This window comes from Siniperca chuatsi, linkage group LG19 (genome assembly GCF_020085105.1).
Source record: "Siniperca chuatsi isolate FFG_IHB_CAS linkage group LG19, ASM2008510v1, whole genome shotgun sequence".
In the NCBI taxonomy this organism is placed as follows: domain Eukaryota; kingdom Metazoa; phylum Chordata; class Actinopteri; order Centrarchiformes; family Sinipercidae; genus Siniperca; species Siniperca chuatsi.
Window position 1 is genome coordinate 10,977,540 of NC_058060.1, and position 25,725 is coordinate 11,003,264.

General features: G+C 40.4%; 1 protein-coding gene across 1 annotated transcript in view; it reads left to right on the forward strand.

Moving 5' to 3' along the window:
* The window catches only part of LOC122867079, a 146,998-nt gene that overhangs the window by 40,908 nt on the left and 80,365 nt on the right, over positions 1 to 25,725 (forward strand). The window lies entirely within an intron of this gene.

Below are 25,725 nucleotides of genomic sequence, written 5' to 3' on the forward strand. Positions count from 1 at the left end.
AAAGTAGATAAGACAGGTTGAAGGGAAAGAGGCAACCCATAAAAGTACTCGGATAAACATCTCAGGTAAATGGTTTTTGTGTAGGTTGTACATGCAAACTCGCAGTGCATTCTGGGTACATTCTGATATGGTGTTGTGCAGTACTTAGCAGATGGTAAATTAACTCTGGCCACTGGCCAAGCACTTGCAAATTTTGTTAGTGGCCAGTGAATCCGTCTAACCTTGTTATGAGCTGTGCTGTTGGAAAATCATAAGCAAACATGGATGCAGTGAAGAGGATAATGTTTCACAGTTTTGCAGTTCTGCAGCTTTGTTTATGTTCAAATAAAGATGATTATACAGCAAACATAATCCAACATTTTCAGAATGTACTTAAAACTGTAAAGAACATACAGATAAATGAATTTTGGCAACTAGCAACTTAGGTTGTTTGGGTTGCTTGTCCAAGAATGTTCCCACCCTCGTACTTAGTATTTAGATAATTAGTTCTTTTGTATGGGGTGGGGTATGTGAATATAGCCATTTCCATTCCATTTTTGTGGACAGGGATACCTTGTTAACATGTTTATTTATAGCATTAAGGACTCTGACTTGAATCTATCAAATACTTTTTCATGTAACCTTGACAAAAACCCTAAGCAGAATATGGAATATTTGGGTTGCTCTATACAGTAAGGACTCTGAAGATGGTCACCACTAATTAGACTGTTCAATAGCAGACTACATAAATGTGGTATTAATACAAACTGTACAGGAGATCGTTCTGAATAGCCTCAGCAAATGCAGATCATTTAAATAATGTCGACATGAGCTCAGCATGAACATTAGCAAAATAACAAGCCTCTGGTATAAGACACCTTTGGTTTTAATGGAGGAGTCAGACAGCATGTAGACATTTATTATGGGACAAATCAATGCAGTTACCCAAACTACTGTACATCAACCATTACCTGATCAAGTGCTACAGCGTGTCCATTGAAAAAGACATAATAACATTATCCTGAGGGATAAAGCCATACAAGATAGGGCCTTGTTTTAAATGAAGGCATCGGTGGGGAGGGGGGTTCTGCAGCACCCTGGTCCTCCATCCCAGCATCCCTGTGTATCACTTTAATGTTCATATAATGACATCCCCTCCAAGTTTGTGTCATGGGCCATCAACAATCATAATTGTAAAGTGATTCATTGACTGATGTTGTCAACAGTGCTACTGTCAAGAGAAACTGATACCAGAGAAAGAGAATAGGGCCCTCTAATGAATATATCAATAACCAGTGACAGGTGAAGGAGTACTCCTGACGAAATTTCAAATAAGCTCTAACACCTCTCCTGAATGCCTTCATTTGTTTTGCTAGAGCACATTCTGCCAAGGCGAGAAAAGGCGAGAAAAATAACACAATTAACAGCAAAAGTCATGATATACTTTTTTTTGTTGTAAAAAAAGACTTTTCCAATTTCAGTATTTGTAAACTAAAAAAGAAAGTTTGATTTTGAATTCTAAATTGCCCTGTCTTTGTTCTTGACTGTTTATTTAATGTCACCAGAGTCGGACCTCTTCACCCTGCGCATGCGCACCCTCATAACTCCTTTTGGATGCCGTGCAGCAGAACAGTATATGATACCACCAGACTTGTGTCTCAGAAAGGATAGCTCACTTCAACATTTGCTCATATCAAGGACACCATAAGTGATAACCTCAAATTGCTGGGGACCGATTTGTCGTCTTTCGCCCTGTGTGAGTGTTTGTGTTTGTCTTTGTGTCCGTGTATAATCACCTGCACACTTCACAGGGGAACACTAGTGATACATCACCCAAATGAGGTCCAGTCAGGGCCATGATCCATCACCCAGTGTCTAGTCTAACAGCAAAGGTAATGAGAAAAGAACCTATGCAACATTGATGGGGCCTGGCCGCCGACAACTCATGGACAGTGGTATTGATGGCTGACTGAAGGAGTGACCATCACTAGTAATGGCTATTTAGGGTTATGAAACGGTAAAAGGAATGATGTGGATGCACATTTTGTTATTTTTTGAAAAGGCTTTAACATCACTGTAATAATTAGTGTGTTCATATACGTGCGTGTCCTCATGTGTATATGTCGAGTATATGACGTGTGTGTGTCCACATGCACTCATCTCCTGCGTACACCTGTCATCCTCACCCAGTCTGGGGAACAAAAACCTGGCCGAAATGCAATTAAAGGGGCACTGTGGTGCTCCATTGTCACATCACGCTGGGGCTACCTCTCTCTGCCTGCCGCATTAATAGGGTTTCAATTGCCAGCGCCCGCTTCTTAATGGCTGATTTATTTCATTTTAATACCCTTGTCATGAGGTAAGGCCTGGACTGTGGGTCGCATAATAGGGGGCCATTTTCCTCTCTTTCTCCAGCGGGAATGCTTGGCTCTAAAGATCTCCATTTGATATGTGGGCCACAACCCTTTTGACTGAGGCAGTGGGGGTAGATGAGATTGGGGGATGGGATATTTAAATATAAGAGGTGTTATACATACATATTCATAACCGCCAACTTATTAAAGATTACTTACATGCAATTGAATGGATAGGTATCAATAATGTTGGTCAAAGTTGCACCTGAACGTAATTATAAAGAAAGAGCGGACAGTATCATAAACCAGAATATCATTAGTGAAAATGATCTGGGACATAACATACATCATATGTGTGCAGCGATATCTAAATGTTAGCAAATGCTTTCCCAGCATCACTGTCTTTGTCTTCGTCTCTCTCTCTCTCTCTCTCTCTCTCTCTCTCTCTCTCTCTCTCTCTCTCTCTCTCGCTCGCTGTTTTGAATTGTAGGACAATGACAACCTTGTTCCCAAGAGAAACTCAATTGACTGGAACCTCTGTCATTTAACACACTATTAATCGACTAATGTGCATCACATCGCTATGCAGCATAGGTAGATGAGGACCACGGGGCCTTATCAGAGTGGATTATGGGAAATTAGCTGAAGCAGCGACAAAACAGGCGCGTTCCTGTCTTTTCTCACCATCACATGAGCGTACAATCAGCTGTGGCAGAGCGGATGTTGCTGTTTGAGATTATTTGCACAAAGGCGATTATTCTAATCACTTAATTCCAGCATTATGAGACATCTGCTCTGTTAAGCTTTATATTTCCATTTCCCCAGACAACTGTGTGCAGCCGAGACTTCATCTGTATCATTACTCACTACATTGTTTTACTCAAACAACGCCTGTATGATTAATGAATAGGCAAAAGACAGTGTACAGCCATAATTCTGGCAAATCAATTACTCATGCTAAGGAGGCCTGTGTTGCAGATCAGCCATAATACAGTTAATCATACACTTGCAATGGGATGCATGGAGTCAGTCATTCAGTGTGTGGGTGTGATAATCAACACTAATGTATTAAGTGTTTACTGCGTGCATGCGAGGGGAGGTGTTAATGCGTATGGTACAATGCATACGTACAAGCATGCTCTGCAGAACATACAGTGTTTTGTTGAATGCATCCTTGTAATTGCATTATGTACATTACATGTCGCTTTTCTTGGATATCACACAATAAACGAAGAAGGCATATGCTCATGCGTTTGCTCTACATCATCCTCCCCAGCACATGCTGTTTACAGTACGTAGCACCCAACTGTGCGCTGCAATCGGAATGTTTCCATTTGCATAAGAGGCTTTGAATTTGAATGTCTCCGTTGTAATGATCATCAAAGGACAGTTGTGGTGATAAAGTAATCCCAAAAGTTCTGTTAATTAAAAAAAAGACCAGTTTCTGAATGCATGATGCACATACATATCACACACACACACTGACATTTCCACACATCTTCTTACAAATATAATGACGTCCAAAACATAAATCATTATTTCAAATATGCTCCTCGAGCTGTCAAATGAAGTATATCCTGATTATGGAGCTGGGATCCATCCATCTGGGCTCACTCTTCATTCTGGCCTAACGGCTCTAATTAGCTTTCTGTCTATAGACTAATCTTTCATTCATCAATCGATTGATTTCCCTGTCTTCATTACTACTAGGCTGACATTGTGTCGCTGAGTTGAAAGCAAAGATGGCCAATCCTGTGCAAAAGGTTAAACATGTTAGGCTTGGCAACTAGCAGCAGACAAGCCATTGTTTGGGACAGGTTAATAAATTAATATATCATGCTTTTCTTTTTCTATCAGTGGATGGCCATTAATAATTACATACTGCTGAGGAAATGTAGTGATAACGAGACATGAGCATACTGTGCTAAGCTGTTAGATTTTCTAAAAGAACAAAAATCAATTAAAGTAGTTGCTTTGTTTCTACTAAAGCACTCTATTTACAGCTGTGAGCTATATGCTGCGAATAAATGTAATCACCCATATATGTCAAACAAAAGCATGCCAATAATTTTAATTTTTGCTAAGAAGTTAACATTTTTAAACCATTTTATATCCATGTGATTCACATTGTGAGTTGCAGTTATGTCATATCTTCAGTTTAATTGAATATATAAAATAAATAACTGTTATGTCAGTCAACCAATGGCCTTGCAAAAACGATTAAAGCACCAAGAGGCATCTGTACCTCCTCTCCAATGAGGATTAAACCCACTGTTGGCTGGGCTGTGGCCAAGTTTATTCATGTTTCCACCACTATTTCCGATAATCGGACTTTTTCAGCCGTCTCCCCCTTATGACATCGTTTCGTTGCCTCCACCATGCTCCACCCACTGATCTATCTATCGTGCGACGCCAGTCACGGTTCAAAGCGGAGATTACCTTGGTTTTATTTAGAAGAAGTGGGTAAACTTTTCTAGTATGGTTCCAGTATGAACCTTTGCACAGAGCCTGCTGCGCCTGTCAATGAGAAAATAAACAGATGTACATTTTTTGTTTATAACTACTCTGAATGATGGATTACAGCACACAGATAGCGGTAATTATCGGAAAACCATTAACATTCCGACACTATCCATACCCTGTATCGTACTTTGGACATGGGATTTAGGATCTACAATATACAGGGAACATATGCTGAGCGGAATAAACACTTGCTTAAATCCACTCGCCTTGCCCTTAGGTTATCTTTACCCTATATTTATTTTTATCCACATTTTCCCTGATTCCCTATGTCTCTCTTTTTTCTCCACACCAAGGTGTAGGGTTTACAGTAATGCAGAGTGTATGGGAACCGCAGTGGCATGCATTGTCCCTATTTGACAGTGTCTCAATAGATAATCTCTGAGTGTCTTGGATTTCGTTCAATCTATTAACCATAATGGCATATATTTAGTGCTTTCTAACTTTGCCTTGGGCTTCTGTCATCCTAACACAGCACTGAAAGTGGCAGCATGTTAAAAGCAATGGAACAGCACGCTATCTGGTTGTTTATGAGAACTGAAAAGCATTTTGTTTACATTGGAGGAGAGACAATGTATTTGTAATTCACAGCAATAGAAGCATTATAGCTTTCAGTGTTGTGAATGTAGGCGTATTTTGAGAAAAACTGATAAACCCTAATAAACCCAGTTGACTGGAGTAGTTTGAATGCAAGGTACTATTGTATTTCTGCAATGAATGTCAACAAAAGCATCTGGTATCATACAGTAGAATGAAAAGCTGAAGTCTGCATACAAAACACTTGAGCATTTCATGTAAATCCAGGGATACAGTGGGGAGGAATCACACTAAATACACCTAAGCTCAGCTCCTAGCTTACAGTATCCCATCCTATCTGCAGAAATACACACACAGACACACACACGCACACACACACAGAAGGCTAACAAGAATCTGATTTCAATACAGCTTACATGGTAGTGTCAAACTGGTGTGAGTTACAGTATATGAAGATAAGCTCTTAAGGGGAAGAAAAGGCGATGATCTGCTGCGCATATACATTTTTTTAATCTTGTTGATGTTAGCTATCTGATACATTAGTTTGCTGAAATATTACACTCTTATTTGATATTTGTTATTGGCCAGTCAAGTTCTGACCACCAGTTGATGTCAGGTACACAGCTACAGTATATACAACCCGGTCCAACCTGAAAAAAAATGCTATTTACTTTCCACATTCTGATGTCTTAAATTCTGGTAATACACACATAACGCATAAAGTATGACCATATTATATTATATTATTTTAATATTATTGTTTTTTCCCCCAGTTCAGTGAATAAAAACTACAGTTAAGAACTGGCCAAATGGACAGTCAGTTGTTTGATCAGTGTCATTAGCTAATCTCATGAGATGAATTTGATAGCATTCAGCTAATGCTAGTAAAGGTTATATCATTACTCCATTCAACACTATATAACTTCATGTGTACATTTTAAGTTCAATTAATATCTGTACAGTTGGACATCCTTCCATCACTGCTGTAGTGGGCCTCTAGTGTTTTTCTAAAAAAAATAATTTTAAGGGGTGGAACAAAAGTGCAACTACTTGTTCACATAACATAGAATCAAAAACATTTACCTGCAACTTAAAATACTGTCTTTTCCATTGCAGTAATCTTAGTGAGACATGTTTAATACAGAGTGGTATTCATCAAAAGAGTGCTAGAGCAGCTTTGAACACATCAAAAACAGATTAAACCATTAGTCAATTTGTTTAGATTACGATACCTTCGCTGTTCCATTAGTCTTTGTTTAAAGGAACAAACTCTACTTTAAGGACTGTTACTCCCTGCTTCACTAAGTTACAGTACAGCAGCAGGAGACACAGTCTGGTCTTCAGTTGCACTGGTTATGGGTGGATAAGGAAATGAACCATCAAGATTTGTCCTAATCTTTCCTTTCCATCTCGTTAAGTCCAAAATGACAATACGAACATGATGGCAAGAGTACGTATTCTGATAGCTTTGCCATTTCCAGGTTAAACTTGATAAGTATAGGACGACATCTTGTACTTTGTGAATCGTCTTACATCACTGTCACTGTATGTAGCATATAAAAACAAAAACATGAGGCCTATTTTTTTCTTGTGCTCATTTCTGCCCTCCCCATTTCTGCCAATAGCCATGGTGTTGCATGATCTACAGTAGAGGCATTTGCTAATCAACCCATAGAGTTATGCTGCAGATCTGGGAGCAATTACGTCCCCACACAGAGCCCATATTTACAACACACACACATACACTCACATACACCTATACAGACCCAAGCATACTTTCTCTCTCACACACACACACACACACACACACACACACACACACACACACACACACACACCGACACACAGTTAGAAACACATCAATTACCAGGGCCAGCATTTTACATTTAATCTTCTTATTGGATCCTTGTTAATGTTAACCACTTCCTTCCCCTGCAGTTTATTTTGCTTTTGTGCATGTGGCCTCTGCTCTCAGCGAGTGTTCATGCACCAGATCATCCATAACCAGACAGACAGACAGACAGACGGGACACACACACACACACACACACACACACACACATACACACAGAGCAGCTGGCTTTTCTGGCAATTTATTTCTACTTTTCACCTTAAACACAATGGTAGAAACGGGGCATGCCCCAGTTCACTTTCTTCAAAGTGCGCATATGTATTGACACAATAATCTAAAATAAACTTCCACGAAACAAGATACTCATGTTTTTTGCTTTTGAAGCAATCTGACCACAATCTCACTTCCCATAATGCTTTCACCGCTGTTTGTTACAGTAAAGGTGATGATGTTATCATGTAAAAGTGACCAGGCTGCATTTCCCAGAAGTACCTTGCTAAGATCATCTCTTTCCATTGTGAGTCACTAGAAAAGGAGAAATAAGCCTGTGTGAATGGTTGCCCAGAATTTTAGTGTTGTTTGGGTTGACCTCAAGAAACTGTTAGGATCTCAACGCTACACCAAAAAGTGTGAAGCTGAAGTTCAGGAGAAACGAGCATGCCTAGTTTATCTGTTTTCATTTCTAATACTAGTGCTGCAGGCACTACTAATGATGAACCTTTTTGTAAAGGTTGTATAATAAAAGACATTTAAAATAAAACAACAAGATATCAGTATTTACAAAGGGAAGGCATGTCCTGTTAGTAGTTACTATAAGTAAAGCAACATTAACTGATCCTTCAGATGTTGTTATGGGCGGCATCTATATTAGTGGCATCAACACAACTGATAACCAAAGGCTTGTATAGATCCTGACCAGGAAACCTGGTAGCAAACCTACAATAAAGCAGGAAAGAAAATAAAAGACACATTTTATTTTATTTTAAAATACTTCAGCAGATGCAGCAGGATGAATGAATGTTTAAATATGCTGTCAATACAGTATATCTGTGTAGCAATGATCATTTCTTGCACAGTAAATTGCTTAACGTTTAAGGTGACTCAGTTTCTGTTCTAATGTACTGAACTATGTAGGTTGATTTCTTACTATCTTCCTGACTTCTGTGAGTGAACTGCCCACCCTATCGTGCTTCCACATTCAATGCACAAAAGTTCCCACCACTTATCAAAAAGCCTGAGCACTCCACCCCTCCTTCTAGTCAGTGCAACATTTTCCCTTTCTAATTACGTAATCAATGGCCTTTTAAAGGTACAAGCAAATCACCATCATGGCGAGTCGCTGACCCTCTCTGCGAACCTTTGAGGCTTAGAAAAACGAGATTTGTACCAATCAGGGAGAGCTGACGCTTGACTTGGAGCCACGGACAGAGAGTCAGGACCCCTAATTAGGACTCCTAACCCCATACTGACAGACAGATTTGTTTTTGCCTTGCACAGTGTTTGGCCAAGATCTGCTGGGACCCCCAGATCAGCAGATATGCAGCGAGGACTACCAGCATCCCGCGTTTGGCGTTCATTAACTGACTTGTTCAAACAAAACACAATCAAACCCCAAAAGCTGCCTCTGTGCGCAATCCAAATAATCGAAATAATAGGTCTTTTCCTCCTCTCTTTACCCCACAAAAACCTAGGAATATGGCTCATACTGCAGGAATTAGTAGCTGTAGTTCTGCTAAAAATAGATTCAGACAAAGAGAAAAGAGAGGAAGAATCACATTCACTTTGAAGTCAAATAAGTTCAATCTTTTTGGCTTTTTTGTGAACTTTGTTGCACAAGGACAATATGACATTCTTGGAAAGGAGGTATAGAGTCTTCATGCCGCTAATAATACTTGATCTGGTGCATTTCAGTTCAGACATGGGGGGCTTGTTGGGTAAAGAGTGAATCCAGGCCGGCAGTGCTTCCTATTAGGCATCTCTGGTATTTTCCAAACAGCTGCCTTTGATTATTCGCAGCAGGGGCTGCCACAATACTGCCATGAGATAGCATCAGCTGCCTCCAATGGTACAGCCAGGGACAGGCAACAAGGACAGGATGCAGATGCAAACTCACTCACACACACACACACACACACACGCTCAGTCCGAGGGGTGTGCTCACATAGACACACACACATGCCAAGTAAAGACAAAGGCCAAGTGGCGTGGAGGAGGAAGAGGAGGAGGAGGAGGCGATGGCCTGCAGTGGCTCTTCAGGGCTTCCTGTCTTTTTTTCAGTCCCTGGAGGCCAAAGATACTTCCCATGGCTGGTCACGCTCATCCAGACCATTTCACATAGAATCCAAACCTTATTTGATGTCATACATAACCCCAAACCAGCCAGACCCACTTCCCCTCCCTGGCAACCATTTTTATTAAGCAACTGACTGATGCTTTTACGGAAAGTGGTCTTATTTGCACAGTCAACCCCCCATTTTGCCGACATGAAAACTTAATAATTTCAGATTTCAGCATTATTATCAATTACTGCATTTTTAATACATTAAGCCATGATAGTCTTTTAAGAAGACACAGATGTCTCCGTGGGTTGCCTTCCATAAAATCTAATCTGATTAGAGATAGATTAAGGTGAGTTAGAAATAATGATAATTGTGACTCATTGCTTTTGCTTCAAATATCCACCTTAATGTCAGGATAAACAACAATATTTAGGAAACTGGTAATCAATTGCAGCATTAGATTATGGCACACAATCTCCATAATAACTGTAAATGGTGCTGTAGTCTGATTAAAATGCCAAGGTGAGGTATTCTACCACCATCTGTTGAATGGGGCTAAATTGAAAATAGACTTCAGGGGGTTCGGCGTGTGGGGCTGCTGTTGATGTCACCGTAGTGCTCATAGCCTTTTCCATTTCAGATCAAACCGAGATGAAACTTCCCCCCGCTGCTCGCCTTTACAGCAGGTGCTTCATGGTGTGTGCCGCTCTAAACTCAACCCCTCTTACCCACTGACATTTAGCAGACACACACATTTTGATCCCCCGCTGCCACGCTGCCAAATATTGAAAGGCAACGAGGAGCATAAAGAGCACGTATTTACTTAGCGCTCGGCAATGACACTGCACAGGGGGTAGAGAGAGAGGAGGAGAGAGAAGGAGAGAAAAAAGTCACCTGGGATGTATCTGTATCCATAGAAACCTCAATCAAAGCGGATTTGTGACCTCACGTTCTAGTCATAGGCTCTTTTCAAAAAACAGTTGAGGGTGAAAAGCAATTGAGTAGCGCTCAACATGCCAACCATCAAGCCTCTCAGTTCACAAGAGCCATTTGGCAAATAATCAGTTTGTTATTTGTCTTAAATAGTGCCTAATTAAAATGGTGACCTCTGCCAGGCACCCTCTTCCTACACCTAACCTAAACAGGAAAAATCTGTTTAATTGCAGCTGGAAAAAAAGAGCAGGTCTTTTTTTTTGTATGGGGGGTGGGGGGTTGGGGTGGTGAGAGGTAATTGACCCTCTGTGAAACAAATGAATCCCCGGGGGAATCTGGCTCAGATGGATGTTTAAATGCAAACAGTAGTCGATCCACTCACAGGAGAGGGCCAGAACCACACAGTCCCTCAGTCCCTGCTGAGATCCTATAAAATCAAATCAAAGAATCTGACATTTTCACTAACCAGAGGCCCTGGCACTGGTTCCGCTACAATAACATATGGACTAACGGGACAAATTGAAATGAAAGTTGTAAATGAAGCTCACGTTAAAATGCCTGAGATCAGAGAGAGGGAGGGGAGGCAGAGAGAGCGAGAGAGAGAGGGCGAGAGAGAGAGAGAGAGAGAGAGAGAGAGAGAGAGAGAGAGAGAGAGATTAGTGGTTAGGTGAAAATGTTTATTTTCACACTTCAAAGTTCCCAGCTCAGTGTGTGTGTGTTTAAGATCAACAGACCTTGTGATGAACAACCTGTTCCATGCTGGAAATACATTCTGTGAAACACAACAGTCCTCTGTAGAAACCCTGCAAAGCACTGACTGGGGAGTATTGAATTACAACTCTACTATACTGTGAAGCAGCAAGAGAAATACACTTTTACTCCCCTTTCAAAAGATGTCACTTTTATCTGCATGTCTCAACCTCGACATACAGACACAAATCGAGCCTTTTTATCTCTGGAAGAAGCAGCTCAGAAACCTGCTGAATCAGTTGCAACGTGCTGAACCGCACCTCCACATCATGACTGCTTACCACAGTTTGCTGTGTGTGCAGCAACTGTACGGCACAGTCAACAGCAACCACTTAAGAAATGATTTGTGTTCCTATTTTAGTGAGATGCACATTCTCTGTTTTTTCACTTGAATTTTGACATTTAGGTAGTTGTTATAGGTGGCGTTCAAAGGACAACAGTGCAATGTTAAATTTTTAGCTGCATAACTGGGAAGCATTATTTCACTACTGGGTGTAAATCATGCATTTCCAACATGACTGCTTTTCAGGAACTTCTGTAAGAAAGTGAGCCTCATTTTTTAGCTTGATGCTTTTTGGAGTGTTTTGAAAGACTTTAATAAACCCCCCAAAAGAACCGAAATGTAATAATTTTCTCAGACAACTGAGGGTAATCCTTTTTTGGATTGAAATTGAAAGTTTCTCAAAAATGTTTTAAGTTTAAGTTTTAAGTTTTTAAGATTTTCAGTAAAAATCGGGAAGGATGTGTCAAGCACTTCGGAGACCATAAAATGTGAGATTTTGTGCAAAATAACAAAAATGTATACATCATAACACATAACAAAGCAGTGAAAGGTATATGGGCATAGGTTATATTGCAAAAAAAAACAACTGAGTTTGGTCATTGGTGACTTTTTATTTACGACTACATTTCTGCATAAAACCATACTTTCTTTTTTAAAAATAGCATTCCTTCTTAATAGATGGCACACACATTGTCAGTTGAGGAAAGGATTAGGGAAGACATGCATCAAGGGTCCACCACAAAAAATGTTAAGTGTAATGTTAAAAAAAAAAAAAAAAAAAAAAAAAAAAAAATATATATATATATATATATATATATATATATATATATATATATATATATATATATATATATATATATATATATGTATGTATGTATGTGTGTATATATATATGTGTGTATATGTGTGTATATATACATATATATGTATGTGTGTATGTATGTATATGTACACACCCTGATCCTCTTGCATGACTTATAATCAGCCTTGGGATCAGAAGTTATATTTCTACTGAGCTCAACAGGGACCTGGCCTTTAGTGGCCTTTGACATATGATTGAAGCCACAGTCGTCTGAGCCACCAAGGCTTCCTGTCTCTAAAAACCCTCATTTGGAGTACCAAGAGATGGCAGTATTTCACAGAATATGTGGCAGCGCGCGGGGAGGTGGGGGATTACCAGGAGCCACTGCAGCACTGGTTTACAGCTTCTTCTGTTTGAATTGAAAAAAAAGGTCTTATGAGAACTTGTAAAGGAATATCTAAGGAGCATATTGTCATCCCATTCTTTGTTACATCTCTATATGTCTCTCTTTAATATTTACATCTCCCTGCTGGATTGAATACCGCTACTGGCCCTCAGTTCCAGTGTGTGTTTAAAAGATAAAAGAGTGAGTTGTAATGTTGACGAAGTAATATACTGCATCAGAGTCAATTTATTTGTTAAAACACATGGAGTCGTTTCCTGTGAGCTAGGTTTACTATCAAAGACTGGTGCAAAGATAACTGTCAGTCTTGCTTTTATTAGACAAGACTGTGATCAAAAACCCTGAAGATTCAACTGTTTAGTAAAATACAGGGTATGCTATATTTCAAAATATATTTTTAGAATACAGAACAATACCTTTCTATAATTTTATTTTATTTTAAAATGTAAAATAAATAAAAACAAAGCACTTTCCTGATGTATACTGCACCCATCCCATTAACAGTGATGCAATTTGATATTAGATTTACGCTCTCTGCTTATAAGTCAATATCATCCAGTTTGGCGACACACTTATTTGTGCCCTTGAATGAGATGTTTGTGAACCGTGCATTGAGAGGCAGCTGCTCAAATGTTAGGGGAGGAAATCAAATCTAAATAAACAAGTTGCACCAAATGTTTCATCAGCTGTCACGACGCGAAAGGAGGGTCACACAATGAGAATAGAGACTTCCTCCTCTCTGTCTCCCTGCGTGGTTTTGGAACGCCTGCCAAAGTTTTGACAAGTGTAACATTTTCACGAAGTCAATATGTGAAAAAAAAAAAAAAAAGGAGATCCAGATAATCAGCTCCTGACTAGTTTAGCGAGTACTGACTGTTGCAATTCATTCTTTACATCTTTGCATAAATTCTCTGTATTCAGCAGCAGAAGTATAAAACTGATTTATTTATTTCATTGTTGATGGAATAAATTGAAAGTACAGTAATTTAATTCATTTTTTTTTGTCTCTGGCTCCTGTGTGTTTGGGAATGAATGTGTGTGTGTGTGTGCCACTTTGCAGATGTACAGTACACGAGTGACATTGCATGTCGGTGTGTGCACCAAATGGCATATGTTATGATGTGCGTGAGTTCCTCTTTTTTGTTTCCTTGTGTCCTGTGCATATCTGTGTATCCTCACGTGTGTGAGTGTATGTGTGTGTGTTACAGTGTGTGGAGGGTAGAAGTCAGGCCTAGGCCTTTGTAATGAGCAGCCTGGGTTCTTTCTGGTTCAGCTGCTCCTCTCCCTTATTTCACGCTGCGCTGCTCTCCAACTCCAGTGGCCCAGTCACTAGAGTCCCGCGTCTCTCTCTTCCTCTCTTCCTCTCTCAGTCTCGTTGGTCTATCTTATACCTTTTTCTGTCACTCTCTTTCCTCAGCTTATTCCCCCTTTTTTGATTTCCCTTTTCTCTCATATTTGTTTATCTCCTTCCCCTTTTCCCTCTCTCTGTGTTGTTGCACTTAAAAATCTCAAATGGGGAACAGCGAGGGAAAGAGTGAGGGAGAGGGGGAGAGAGAGGTAAAGGAGCATGCATGAATGGTCACTACTGCCCCATACCATTCATTCCAGTCAGCGAAGGGAACTGCCCTCGAACACTCCACCTCACCTCCTCCCTTTCCTCCACAGACACCACCACCTCTACAGGCCTCTGTGGAGCAAAGGGGCCTGAGCTGCTTTAGTATAGAGTGGTTTTAACAAGATGTTTTTGCACACACACACACACACACACACACACACACATGCACTGCGTGCACACACATGCGCACACAGAAACTGTATTACCAATCCCTTCTTCCACCCCCCTTCCTTTCCTGTATCTCCTTTAAAAGCCACTATTTCCGGAACCTCAGCCAGCTATTTTTTATCTTCCACTCTCTCTTACATGTACTATATCACTACTTTCTTTTCATTTATATGACCTTGTATATAAGCACAGTTAAAGTCACTCAGACATACTGGAGCAGTAAAGGTATGGAAAAGAATGAGATGGCTGAGTCCCCTCTATCCATCCAGTGCATTTGCCCACTGAAGCTTAGAGTACAGATGCCTCACTATAGTCCTGCATACACACACACATTCAATGAGTGCATTGAAAAGATGAAGGCATGAACAAATATGGAGTATTATTAGAATAGTAATAAAAGAGGGGGGAAATGCGACTACGCCTTGACTTATTTTCCTTCTTTTGATGAGGGGGAAGAAAGGATGTTCCACAAAGGGTCCAATAAAAGCAGGCTTCTCCGAGTGGAGGCAGAGCGACATGTTTTTGAACTCCGGGGGAAGACGGCTTCCAGGCCACTCTTTTGAATGGATGGGAATCTGTCAGTTACTGAGGTAAAGGTGTGCTGTGGAATTTAAAAAGTTCACTGGCCAAAGCTGATGAATCTGTAAAGATTTCTATCAGTTGCTATTGACAGCTGTTAGCTTGTTAAATCAAACAACTTGACCGTTGGTTCTGTGTGGCGGTTAGTTCTTAAAAGGCAGCCTGTGAAAGGAAATTCATTGTTTTTTCAGTTCTACGGAGAGTTTGAATGTCACGGTTGAAATATTACTATGCTTTTATTTTGATTTTTGTACTTACATTTGCGTTTCAAAGATTTGTGTGTAATCAAAATTTTACAAAAATAAAAGAGATCACAATGACAACCAATTTTAACGTGATTATACTTCAAAATTTAGTTTTATCCTTAAAATAGGTACAAACATAGAAAGATGAACTATTTTAGTATTTAACACAAATCATTTTAGTATGAAGAATTTGTTTAATTACACATCATTTTGGACAAACAGTAAATTATCAGCAGATAGTCCACACATAATGTTGAACAACAAATATTGTTATAATAAATAATTGATTTTACTGAACTTTTCAATGCAGGTAGTGAAGTTAATATTTTAATCTCAACATTTTTATCACTGCTTTGGTTACAGATATTGTATTATAGCATAATGTGATGAAAGCACGTGTGTGTGACTGTTTGTGCGAATGTGTCATCGCATCACAAACATTAATGAATTGAATTCAAACACGTCTAAGACAAATTTTGGGCGGAATTGTTCAGTCAGCATTTTGACAGTATTTTCAATGTAATGTAATAGTATCAGGGATAATTCTACATTACTGTATGTAGTTTTTTCAGTGCTCATTTTGCAGTATTATGTGTCAAATGTCAGATGTCTTATTTGGGTGCAGAACTCTTCACACCTTGCTCCCTGTGACAGCGATCTTTTGGAGAATGAATCAATTTACACCACACTATGGATATTAAAGCAGGTGATAAATATAATCGTCTCTGGCGATCACCTTCCAAAGTAGCCGTGTAACTGTTTTCAGCGGCGTGAAATCCTTTATCAAGCCGTCGCTGGTTGACAGAAACAATTATCCAGAGAGGGAGGTAAATGAATAAAATTAGCACTTGGAGCCCTCTTGCACATTTGTGCCTGTGGCTATCACCGATGCAACGACTTCCCAAACTCCTATCACGAGCCCGGCACCAGAACGGCATGGGCTTTGTATCACACAGTAACCCCCGCCCATTTCACAATACCACTCCAAAAACACACACACACACACACACACACACACACACACACACACACTTAGCCTTACACTCCATGCGTAATCACACTGTTGTGCTTGGGCAGAGGCAGTAGGTTGCACTACATATATATGTGTGTGTGTGTGGTATACGTGTGTGTGCTCAACAGGCTTTAAAGCACAGAGGAACCTCGGTTCACATACTTGACATACATTTTTATTGCAACAGGAAACACTTAGGCCAAATGCTCCCATGTTCAGAGGTGACTTGCGGTTTTGAAACTGAGAGAGAGAGAGAGAGAGACTATTAAATGAGGTCATAATTGTTTCCTCCCTCCCCCCTATCTTCACTCCCAGCTCCTTCACCGGTCCCCTGCATAGTATTTCCTGTTAGGACGGCAACCAGACAGCCTTTATTTACCCTGTGCTCATTTCCCTAAATTAATACCCCTCGCCCACATCTATGGCATGGGATCTTGTTTTGTGAACCTAATAAAAGTTTGGTAAATGCTCCGCAATTTATTCCACTGGCAGCAACTGAGCCTGGAGTGTTGGGCGAGGTGGTGTTAGCTAAGGCCTTGTTTTTTAGTGCTCTAGTTATCAGCAGGGAGGATGTGCAACAAATACACACTTCCTCCAAGAACACTGACACACTTAACAGATTGGTCAAGTCCCACCCAGCTGCTCAGCAGTACACCATGTTTTATGGACAGGGAAAATATTTTGTGTAAATTGAAAAACTAACAAACTGTTGTAAGCTCAGTTCTTTTTTTTCATGTTGCAGTAAGGACACAGATACTCAGACAACAAACTCTGCTGAGGTTTTGTCCCAGCTATCGCCATATGCAAGGAGTTCTGTTCTTGCTGATGTAGCTAATTGTAGTGATATGTACTGTCTTTCCATGGAATAAAGTTTACACATTTAGTGGTGAGATGGAAACACATCATAGCATACTCATACTTTAACACGGAGAATTAGGTTACAGGGAAATTCTGCTACAGTATCTCTGGTGATCCCCAGAACTCCCCCGAGACTCCACTAAAATTACCGTTACAGAAGTAGAAAGCACTCACTATCTCTGCCAAGACTGCACAATCCTTGAAATGTGTTATTTTTAATAATAGAAAATGTTTAAAAAAATTTAAATCAGCATCTGGATCCTGACATCAAATTACTTATTGTGGGAGACAATCATATGATACTTGTGCCAGAGTTGGTTTTTTTTCATTCTAGTAAGTGCATGAGTTCTTAAGAAAATATTGAAAATGTCAACAAAAATAAGTAACTATCTCACCTTTTTAGGAAATCCTTTTAAAATAAATTCCTGAATCTTGATCTGCTCCAAAATCTAACGCAAACTAACAAATGGGTCCAAAAACCTAGCCTCCTTGTTTTGGGGTAATAAACTGATTAACTGTGTCATTTGTTTGCTTTAGCTTCCTTTACATCCTCGTCTACATTTGGTAATAATATGCTGTTTTCACATGTATTTAGGGACAACTCATCTTGTGTTACTTGTCAGTTCAAATTTAGTTCATTACAACACATGCTTCAGTAATATTACACGCTACGATTTCCAGCTACTCAGTAAGTGTGTTGTCTCAGACTCCACTCAAATGTGTTGAAAGAGCTACATCCTTTTTAAGAGTGTGCCACTGGTTATCTTCTTAACTCCTCAGAAATCTAATTTCTCTCTGGGCAAGCATTTAAATGCCTAATGACTGATAAGTACAGTTTGGACTGTGTGTGTGTGGTTCCTCCTTTAGCTGGATGGAGATAAGAAACTTTGCTGAGCATTTTTTTCTCTCCTTTCTCTTTTCCGTTGGGGGGCAGCGATAACTCCCCAGCTCTTCATTCGCTGCTTATTTGGCATCATTATGTGTAATCGGGCTAATAGAATATGTCAGGGGTAATACGCAGAGGTTGGGCATGATGAGGCTGCTTTCTCCTTTTTTGTAGAGGTAGCCGTTGCAGAATGACATCCATTGCAGATGAATCTTTGGAGTAAATAGGGGGTTTCGTGTTGCAAAATGAGAGGATTGATGCCATCCTACATGCCCCGTAACCAAAACTGAGAAAAGAGGAATGGTGAGAGAAAGAGCAACAGAGAGAAAGGAATTGGGATAAGCGGTATAGGATATCCAGGAAAAATACTATTGCTATGGCTAAGCCAGGAATAATGACTTTATTGAATTTGACTGTGGTGCATTACGGTCTTGCATTCTTGAATGATTGACTTGACTCTCTTTTAATGTTTTCTTTTCTCCATCTTATTTTCTCTTCTCCTCTAAGACATTCATCTTTGGACACACAGAGGCATAAAAATAATGTTTCTCAGAGGCGATCAGTAATTGACCTTGGGGTTTTTTTCGATATGCTTCAGTTCCAACAGAAATTGTACTCCACTAATTGTGTATAAAAATGTACTTTGAACTCAGTGGGGAACTTTAACTTGATTTTTGCCCACAACTGATGTCCCGGCGCTCTTTATATGTCAGTGTTTTGAATATACACTTTTTATTCAGTTGTTTCATGTCCCTGACACAAGTACAGTAGCTCATCAAAATCCAGCTCTGTTGTCATCTCCAAAGGCGATGCCTCTGCTTGAATAGTTTAAAGAGAAAGTGCACTATATTCAATTTTTGATGCCCCATTTTTTGGTGGTTGAAATTATATACGCATACTGTGCTCTCACAAACACCAATGTCCATGCTCCATCACTGACACACACACTTCCCACACACTCATGCATAAAAGCACAATATAAGCCACACATCTTACATACTCGCTCAGTCCCCTGACACACATACACACACATTCACTCACACCCGGGCAGAGTCCCTAAACCGTGACATCCAGGACCGTGCTATAATTACAAGGCAGATGAACACATGGCGACAAAGCAGTCTCGGGAGGGGAGCGGAGCAGAGCGGAGCGACAGAGGTAATGATCTCTAGAACAAAGAGGCAGACCTGGGAGAACAGGTTCAAGAGTCAGCCACAGGGCCACACAACACCACAGGCATGACCTTGGAGAACTTTCTGGAACACTCGAGACTCTCTCTCTCTCTCTCTCTCTCTCTCCGGCTCTCCCGTGCAACGCTTGTGTGTTCATGTTTATGCGCAAGTGTGTAGTGGCGCAGTTGTGCGTCTGCTCGTGAGTCTGTATGTGTGCTTGGTAGTGTGTGAGCGTGTTGCGTTCAAAGGCAGACGTGTCCTCGGGGGAGGAAAACCCTAGAAATTGGTTATTGTATCACTGAGGCTATTTACCTATTTTGGGGATTAACATATTTAATTCCCCTTCTTAATCCCGTTGGAGTTAATGCCCTCGCATTTCCAATTATCTGACTAAGTGTAACGCAGAGGGAGTCAGGGCTTCCTCTCTTGCCTGTAACTGGGTTTAGCATGCAGGTCACAGAGCTGTAGCTACAGTGTGTGGTGTTTTCAAAGACAACTTGTTTACGCAATGGTTTAATTGACTTACCAGACTGACTAACTTTGTGTTCTGACATTTTTTTAAATTATCACTTTATTTAACCTAGTAAGAATGAGGTGCAGTTGTAGAATGAAGAGTAAATTCTTATTTTTAATGTTTCCCCTACATATAGATTGTGAGACATTATATAGAGTATAGTTGCTGCTGTGATCCAGAATGCAGTATGCTGTTATATTGTGGCCTTTATATCTCAAACAGAAACAGCACCAGAGTGTGTAAGTGTGTTTGAAAAATCACTTTGTTTCAGGTAAATTAACTGCAACAGCAGCTGTGACGCTGGCAATTTACCGAACTATTGGCTGCTTGGAGGTCAGTATCAAAGACATTTGTGAGATATAACAGAGTGGTTTAATCAAAGATCAATTGCTTTAATCCACAAGAATTTACAATTACAGTTTGTCCTATAGTGATGTACCTTAATATTCAGCACAAACACAAATTGAGGGTTTCCTGCTGAAGTGAGATAGGCACCAACTAAAGAGAATAACAAATACTGCCACTAAATGGTTGCCGATATGAAAGAGAAACTATGGAATACATTCGTTCACTGAAGAATTACAAGAGTTTTGAACACTGAGAAATGAATATGAAGTCACCTGTTTACCTTAAAAATGAAGACAATTCTTTGAAGTGGTCTTCAAATATCAAGAAAGCATCTTCTCTTCACGGTCACCCAGCAATGTTTTTGCCTTTTGCTCCAAAATTAGGTTTCAATCAGATCCACCTGGTGTGGCTGGTTCCCAAAGCTGGGCTGAGTCACACACAATCACCCACTCTCTTTCCACAACACAAAAATATCTAGACAGCATATTTATGGAAGCGTATAGCCAAAACACAGGCACACACATGCAGACAGTACATCTGTGCATGTAAACACGCTCTCTCTGAGGATGTAATCACATGGGTCAGTCTGCTCAGTGTCAGTTCCCAGACTGGTGAAAAACAGAGGAAGCATGGGTTTTAGCTGCTTAAAAAGCCTAAGACTCTCTCTCTGTATTTCTGTCTGTCTGACTGACTTTTCTCTCTTGATGGACATTCATTTGTGAAAATTCCACACAAATCACAGCTTATAACTCAGAGGAAAACAGTATGGTAAGGATTACAGGACTGTATGTTGTCTATGCATGTGCAAGCATGGGCAATATGTGTGTATTGAAGCTGTTGTGTGTGCAATTCCTGAACACGTGATTGCACTTGCCCCAGCGCTGCCTTCCAAATTCACATCATCTTAAAATGAGCAGGAGATGCATGAAACGCTTCCTAAATGTACAGTATGTGCCCCCTTTTATGCGTCACAGCCGCTGATGATGAGTGCATTCTTCATTAACCCAATAATTACGCAAAGGCTGCACAGAGCAAACTTGTGAACCTTTAAGAAGTTTATTTTTTTACGCCCTCACACATTCGCCGTAATTACTGTGTGCCAGTTCCTGCACGCCGAGCAAACACGGACAGCATGTGCATCTGTCAGGTCCGATTAAAATCCCAAAGTTCTGCATCATTTAGGATTCATTTTGTTTAAAATATCCCAAGCGAAAAAATGAAATGTCAAGCTTGTTCTAAAACATGCTCATCCTGTCTTCAAGGGAATTTTTTTTTTACATCTGCAAATCTTGAAAGCAAGGAAAATTTAGAGACACTTTGTCTCAGCCAATATCAATAGGCTATTCAGTGCCATAACCATTACCCATAAGCCCTCTATTGTGGATGAAGACGCTCCCTGTCACAAGACTCCAGTCACACTGGCACATCTACAGAACGATCCTGCTAACAAACCAATAATGAATGCATCAGATTCATAGATGTAACATAAATCGGTATGACATACCAACTCATGGCATGTTGGCATGATTCTCATGTGCATGAATGTGTGTGTGAGTTGTGTTTTCTCTGATAAAAAAGGATTTGAGTTGTTATTGTGCAATATACTTTCACAAAACTACAGGAAGCCTTGTTGTGGGTTGACAAAACAACTGATCCAATCTCAAATTCACTTCTACTGAATATCAAAATTTCTCTGCCTTTGGCAATAAAACTCTACATATCCAACCTATGACTACCACTGTGGCATCCAACAAGTGCAAAACACATTATATTATTGCCACTGCTATTGTTTAATTCATTTAAATTTACACATGAGGTCATGTGAGGTTTTATAAACAGCTATGCAGATTCACCATCATCACGTACATTCGAACAGCAGGAGAACCGGATCTGTGCTCTTGGCGGTTGAACGGTGATAATCATTTGAGATCTACCTTTCCACTGCATTGGAAAGGTCAGGAACATCATGCATTGTAATGCATGAGGTTATGTAAGAGAACAGTTTGAGGCAAATGGTATACAGGCGAGTATACTATCGAAAGATCGTAAAAAAAGAGGTCAGGGCATTAGCTGACGGCAGTAACTGACGTACTGAATGTAAAAAAAAAAAAATCTAATGTTAAAGCTATCTTTGCCTATGCTTAAAATAACTTTTGGAAACTTATCAATCTAAGAGAGAATAACAATTTTGGGACTTTTGCTTGTCCTTGAACTCCTAAAACATCAAGTTTAGATTGTAATTTTCATCATGAAAATACACGTTTTTTTTGTTTGTTTTTGTATTAATTGTAGAATCTGGGCCGTTTCAATAAATGATGTTGTGTAATGTCGAAAAACATGGATACCAATTCCTTTAAATTCATGAAGCATTTAAATATACTATTTTAAAATCCAACAGCTGTCTGGTTTTGTAACAACTCTTGATTCAATCTTGATTCTTTCAGTAAAAAAGAAGACAATGAACCACATTATTCACAAGGACACACATAGCCAAATCACCCTGGACAAATTCTCCTGCCTCCCCTCTACATAAAGATCTCTTTATCTGCCCTTTGGAGTGACAAGGCCAATCCAGAATCTCTCCTCTCCATCAGCACTTGTTGTACTACTTCAACCCATTCCTGAAAAAGAAAAGCCCCAGTCTTTCATTCGACAAGTTTGGGTCTTCCTCCTCCTCCCTCTCCTTCTCTGCTCCGCTCCCTCTTCCCATACTCCATTCGGTGGTGACAATCCGGTCATTATACCATCTTCACCCTGTCTGCAAACCCCCCCACCTCACCCCACACTTCTGCGCTGCCCTCCGTCCTTTCCTATCACCCCTCCCCTTTCGCTGAGCTACTATGAGCTATATTACTTTGACCCCAGCCCATCAATCTGCTTCAATTGGATAATGATCTGTAATCACGTTCTTTCAGGGGAGTCTATAAAACGAGTCGGGGCCTCAGCACCCCTCCTGAGAGGGCTCCTTCTGTTCCCTCACCCCCCAACACATTTGATCCAGGCGCTTCTCCTTTCAGCTTTCAGGCCCCCACTAAATACCCTCGCACATGGGCAGCCGCTGCAGCCGGCGGTGGGCCTTGTAAAGGGAGCAGAGGAGGGTGGGGGGATTGATGGCTCCGCTGTTGATTTTTCATGGCCCCCGCTCTCCAATGGAAAGGGGCTAAGAGGGACAAGGTGGAGCCCAGCAGGAGGGAGTGGGGACACAGGAGGAGGAGAAGGAAGGAGAAGGGGTGTTTAAAACTAGGCCCAGCTCCTACCAAGACTGGGGCCCCCCGCCTCACAATAAAGCTGACCCTCCATTAGGTCGTTTTGTACGACAGGCTTGTAATCGATAGAGCCTTATAACTGAACAGGAGGAGCAACGAGGGGTGGAGCTAGACGCCGTTGGGGTGAGTGTGGGGGCAGTGGGCGTCATGGGTGTCAAGGAAAGAGTAGGAGGAGAGGGATAAAGAGAGAGATTAGGATAAGGTTGATGGACAGGGAGAAAGAGGCAATGAATGAATAAGTAAATGAATGAAGAGGAATGGAAGGCAAATTAAGCCATGAGCTTCACCTCCTCCCTCCCTGTCTTTGGCTCTTTCTTCTGCTAAATTGGGTTTCAAGACAAATATAATCCTAACATAAGAAAAAAAAAATTGAAAATCAAAATCAGGCTTGCAGATAAAAATCAACAGAAAAAACACTGCTAATAACAATCTAGTATCAAATTTCACTTTCTATTTTTTCACCAACTTTGCTCTTCAGTTTGTTTGGAGAGGGAAATGACTTAATGTGTGTTACTGTATGAGATCTTAAGTGGTGTTATCACATGTGGAGATAAGATCTGAGGGGGAAAGCGAACACAAGGGGCTGTTTTCACAGCATATTGCACATTTCCAAGTCAAAACTGACCTGGCGCGCAACCTCAGTTAACAGTTATCAATTGTTCTGTGGGGCTTTCACTGTGTCCGGTGGCGGGGCAAGCTGCGTCTCCCTTCATGTAAAACACACATGCACATTTTGAGCACAGTTCAGAAGGCGAGTGGAGCAGCTTGACAGCAATTTAAAACGCCATCAGTTCAGTGGGGGCTTTTGTGTAATCTCTTCTGCACTCTTGAATATACATAAAAAGGCTGTAGAGTTTTAAGGGCCATACAATAAATTGATGAATGGAGTATTTTTTTTCTCTCTCTCTTCCTCAATCTCTCAATCTCTCTCTCGCTCTATGAAGTGAGGGGCCCGTCTTGTATATCATTATTCCTTCCACCCATTCTTTTGCTAGTTTAGGGCTCTTACATGTGGAGCATATGCCTTTTGAAAGGGTGGCACCACGCAAGGCAGGCACAGATGGAGTCACCCTCCCCGTCAATGGGCGGACAATGGAAAATGGAAATCAAAGTTAAAGGGGTGCATCCAGCCCCATTTAGCCCACACAAAAGGTGCTTGTAGGAGGCAGCGCATGTGGGACGAAGGGAGGGGAGGGTGGGGGTGGAGGAACATGTCCCAGGCCACTAGAGTCCATCCTCAGCTGGCCTCTCCATCACTTAGGTGATAGAGACATGCTGTCACTGCGCTAGACACCCCTGCCTTGTTACCTTTAACTCCCTGTCGCACTGGTTGATGAACTGTGCCGAGTGATAATTGAATTCTTGTATTTATTTTTAATGCCTGGGCTTAAAGCACAGTTTCTCACCTAAAATTGTGTCTAACACTTTACAACATTAAATAAAAATGTTACAAAAAGTGGCTCAGCTGGCCTTTCTCCATTTTTTTTAGGATAGAGAAATGCTGACAAAGCTAGGGATGGACTTATGACAGAACACAGCTTGAATGCGTATAAACTTTTACATTTACAGCAAATGGTTACTTTGGTGGATTTATAAGAAGAGAGGGCAGAGTGGTGCAGTTGAGAGAATCCCATTTTATGTTTTAACAGCAGCTGCATCAATCCATTTAATCTCAGATAAGGTGCACATGATGGTGCTGATTTATTGTCCCTTTTTATTGTGGGATTGTTATTGCTGCACTAAAAGCTTATTAAATTATGTGTTGTTCATAATAATACATAATTTTTCACATCCCTCTGCCAAAAATAATCAACAAACTAACTACATTTTTTCAACACCATGTACTGAAAATATGTGTCAGTGTTTTTGTTGATGCTATGTGTTAAACTATCACAGTGTTGACACAGACGTTTGTTTATCTTCTAGTATCATACACAATATCCATGACGACCTAATAGTAAATTAAATAGAGTTAATAGAGGAAGTAAAATAAACCAGAGGAGGAAGTGGTAAGCTGTCCATCCTGTTGTTGTGGTGGATGCTTGCTTTGAACGCAGCACTGATGTGACCTATAAAACAGTATGTGTTGTTTTAAGAGACAGTGATTTCACTCTCATTAAAGATAACTACACTTGTGTACAACACCTCTGTGTTTAATGGTACTGTTACTGTATCCTCTCTTGGCATGGGTCAGGTGAATGTCTTTCACCAGAGTTATTTTATTATTTAATAAAGTTATTCAGTATTAGTTATTCGTCTTTAATTTGCTCAGCTTGAATAGCACAGTATTATCAGAATGAAACAATTGAGCCACTGTTGCACTATGGAGGCCAAGAGTGAGTAAATGACCAAATGATGATTTGTTCTCAT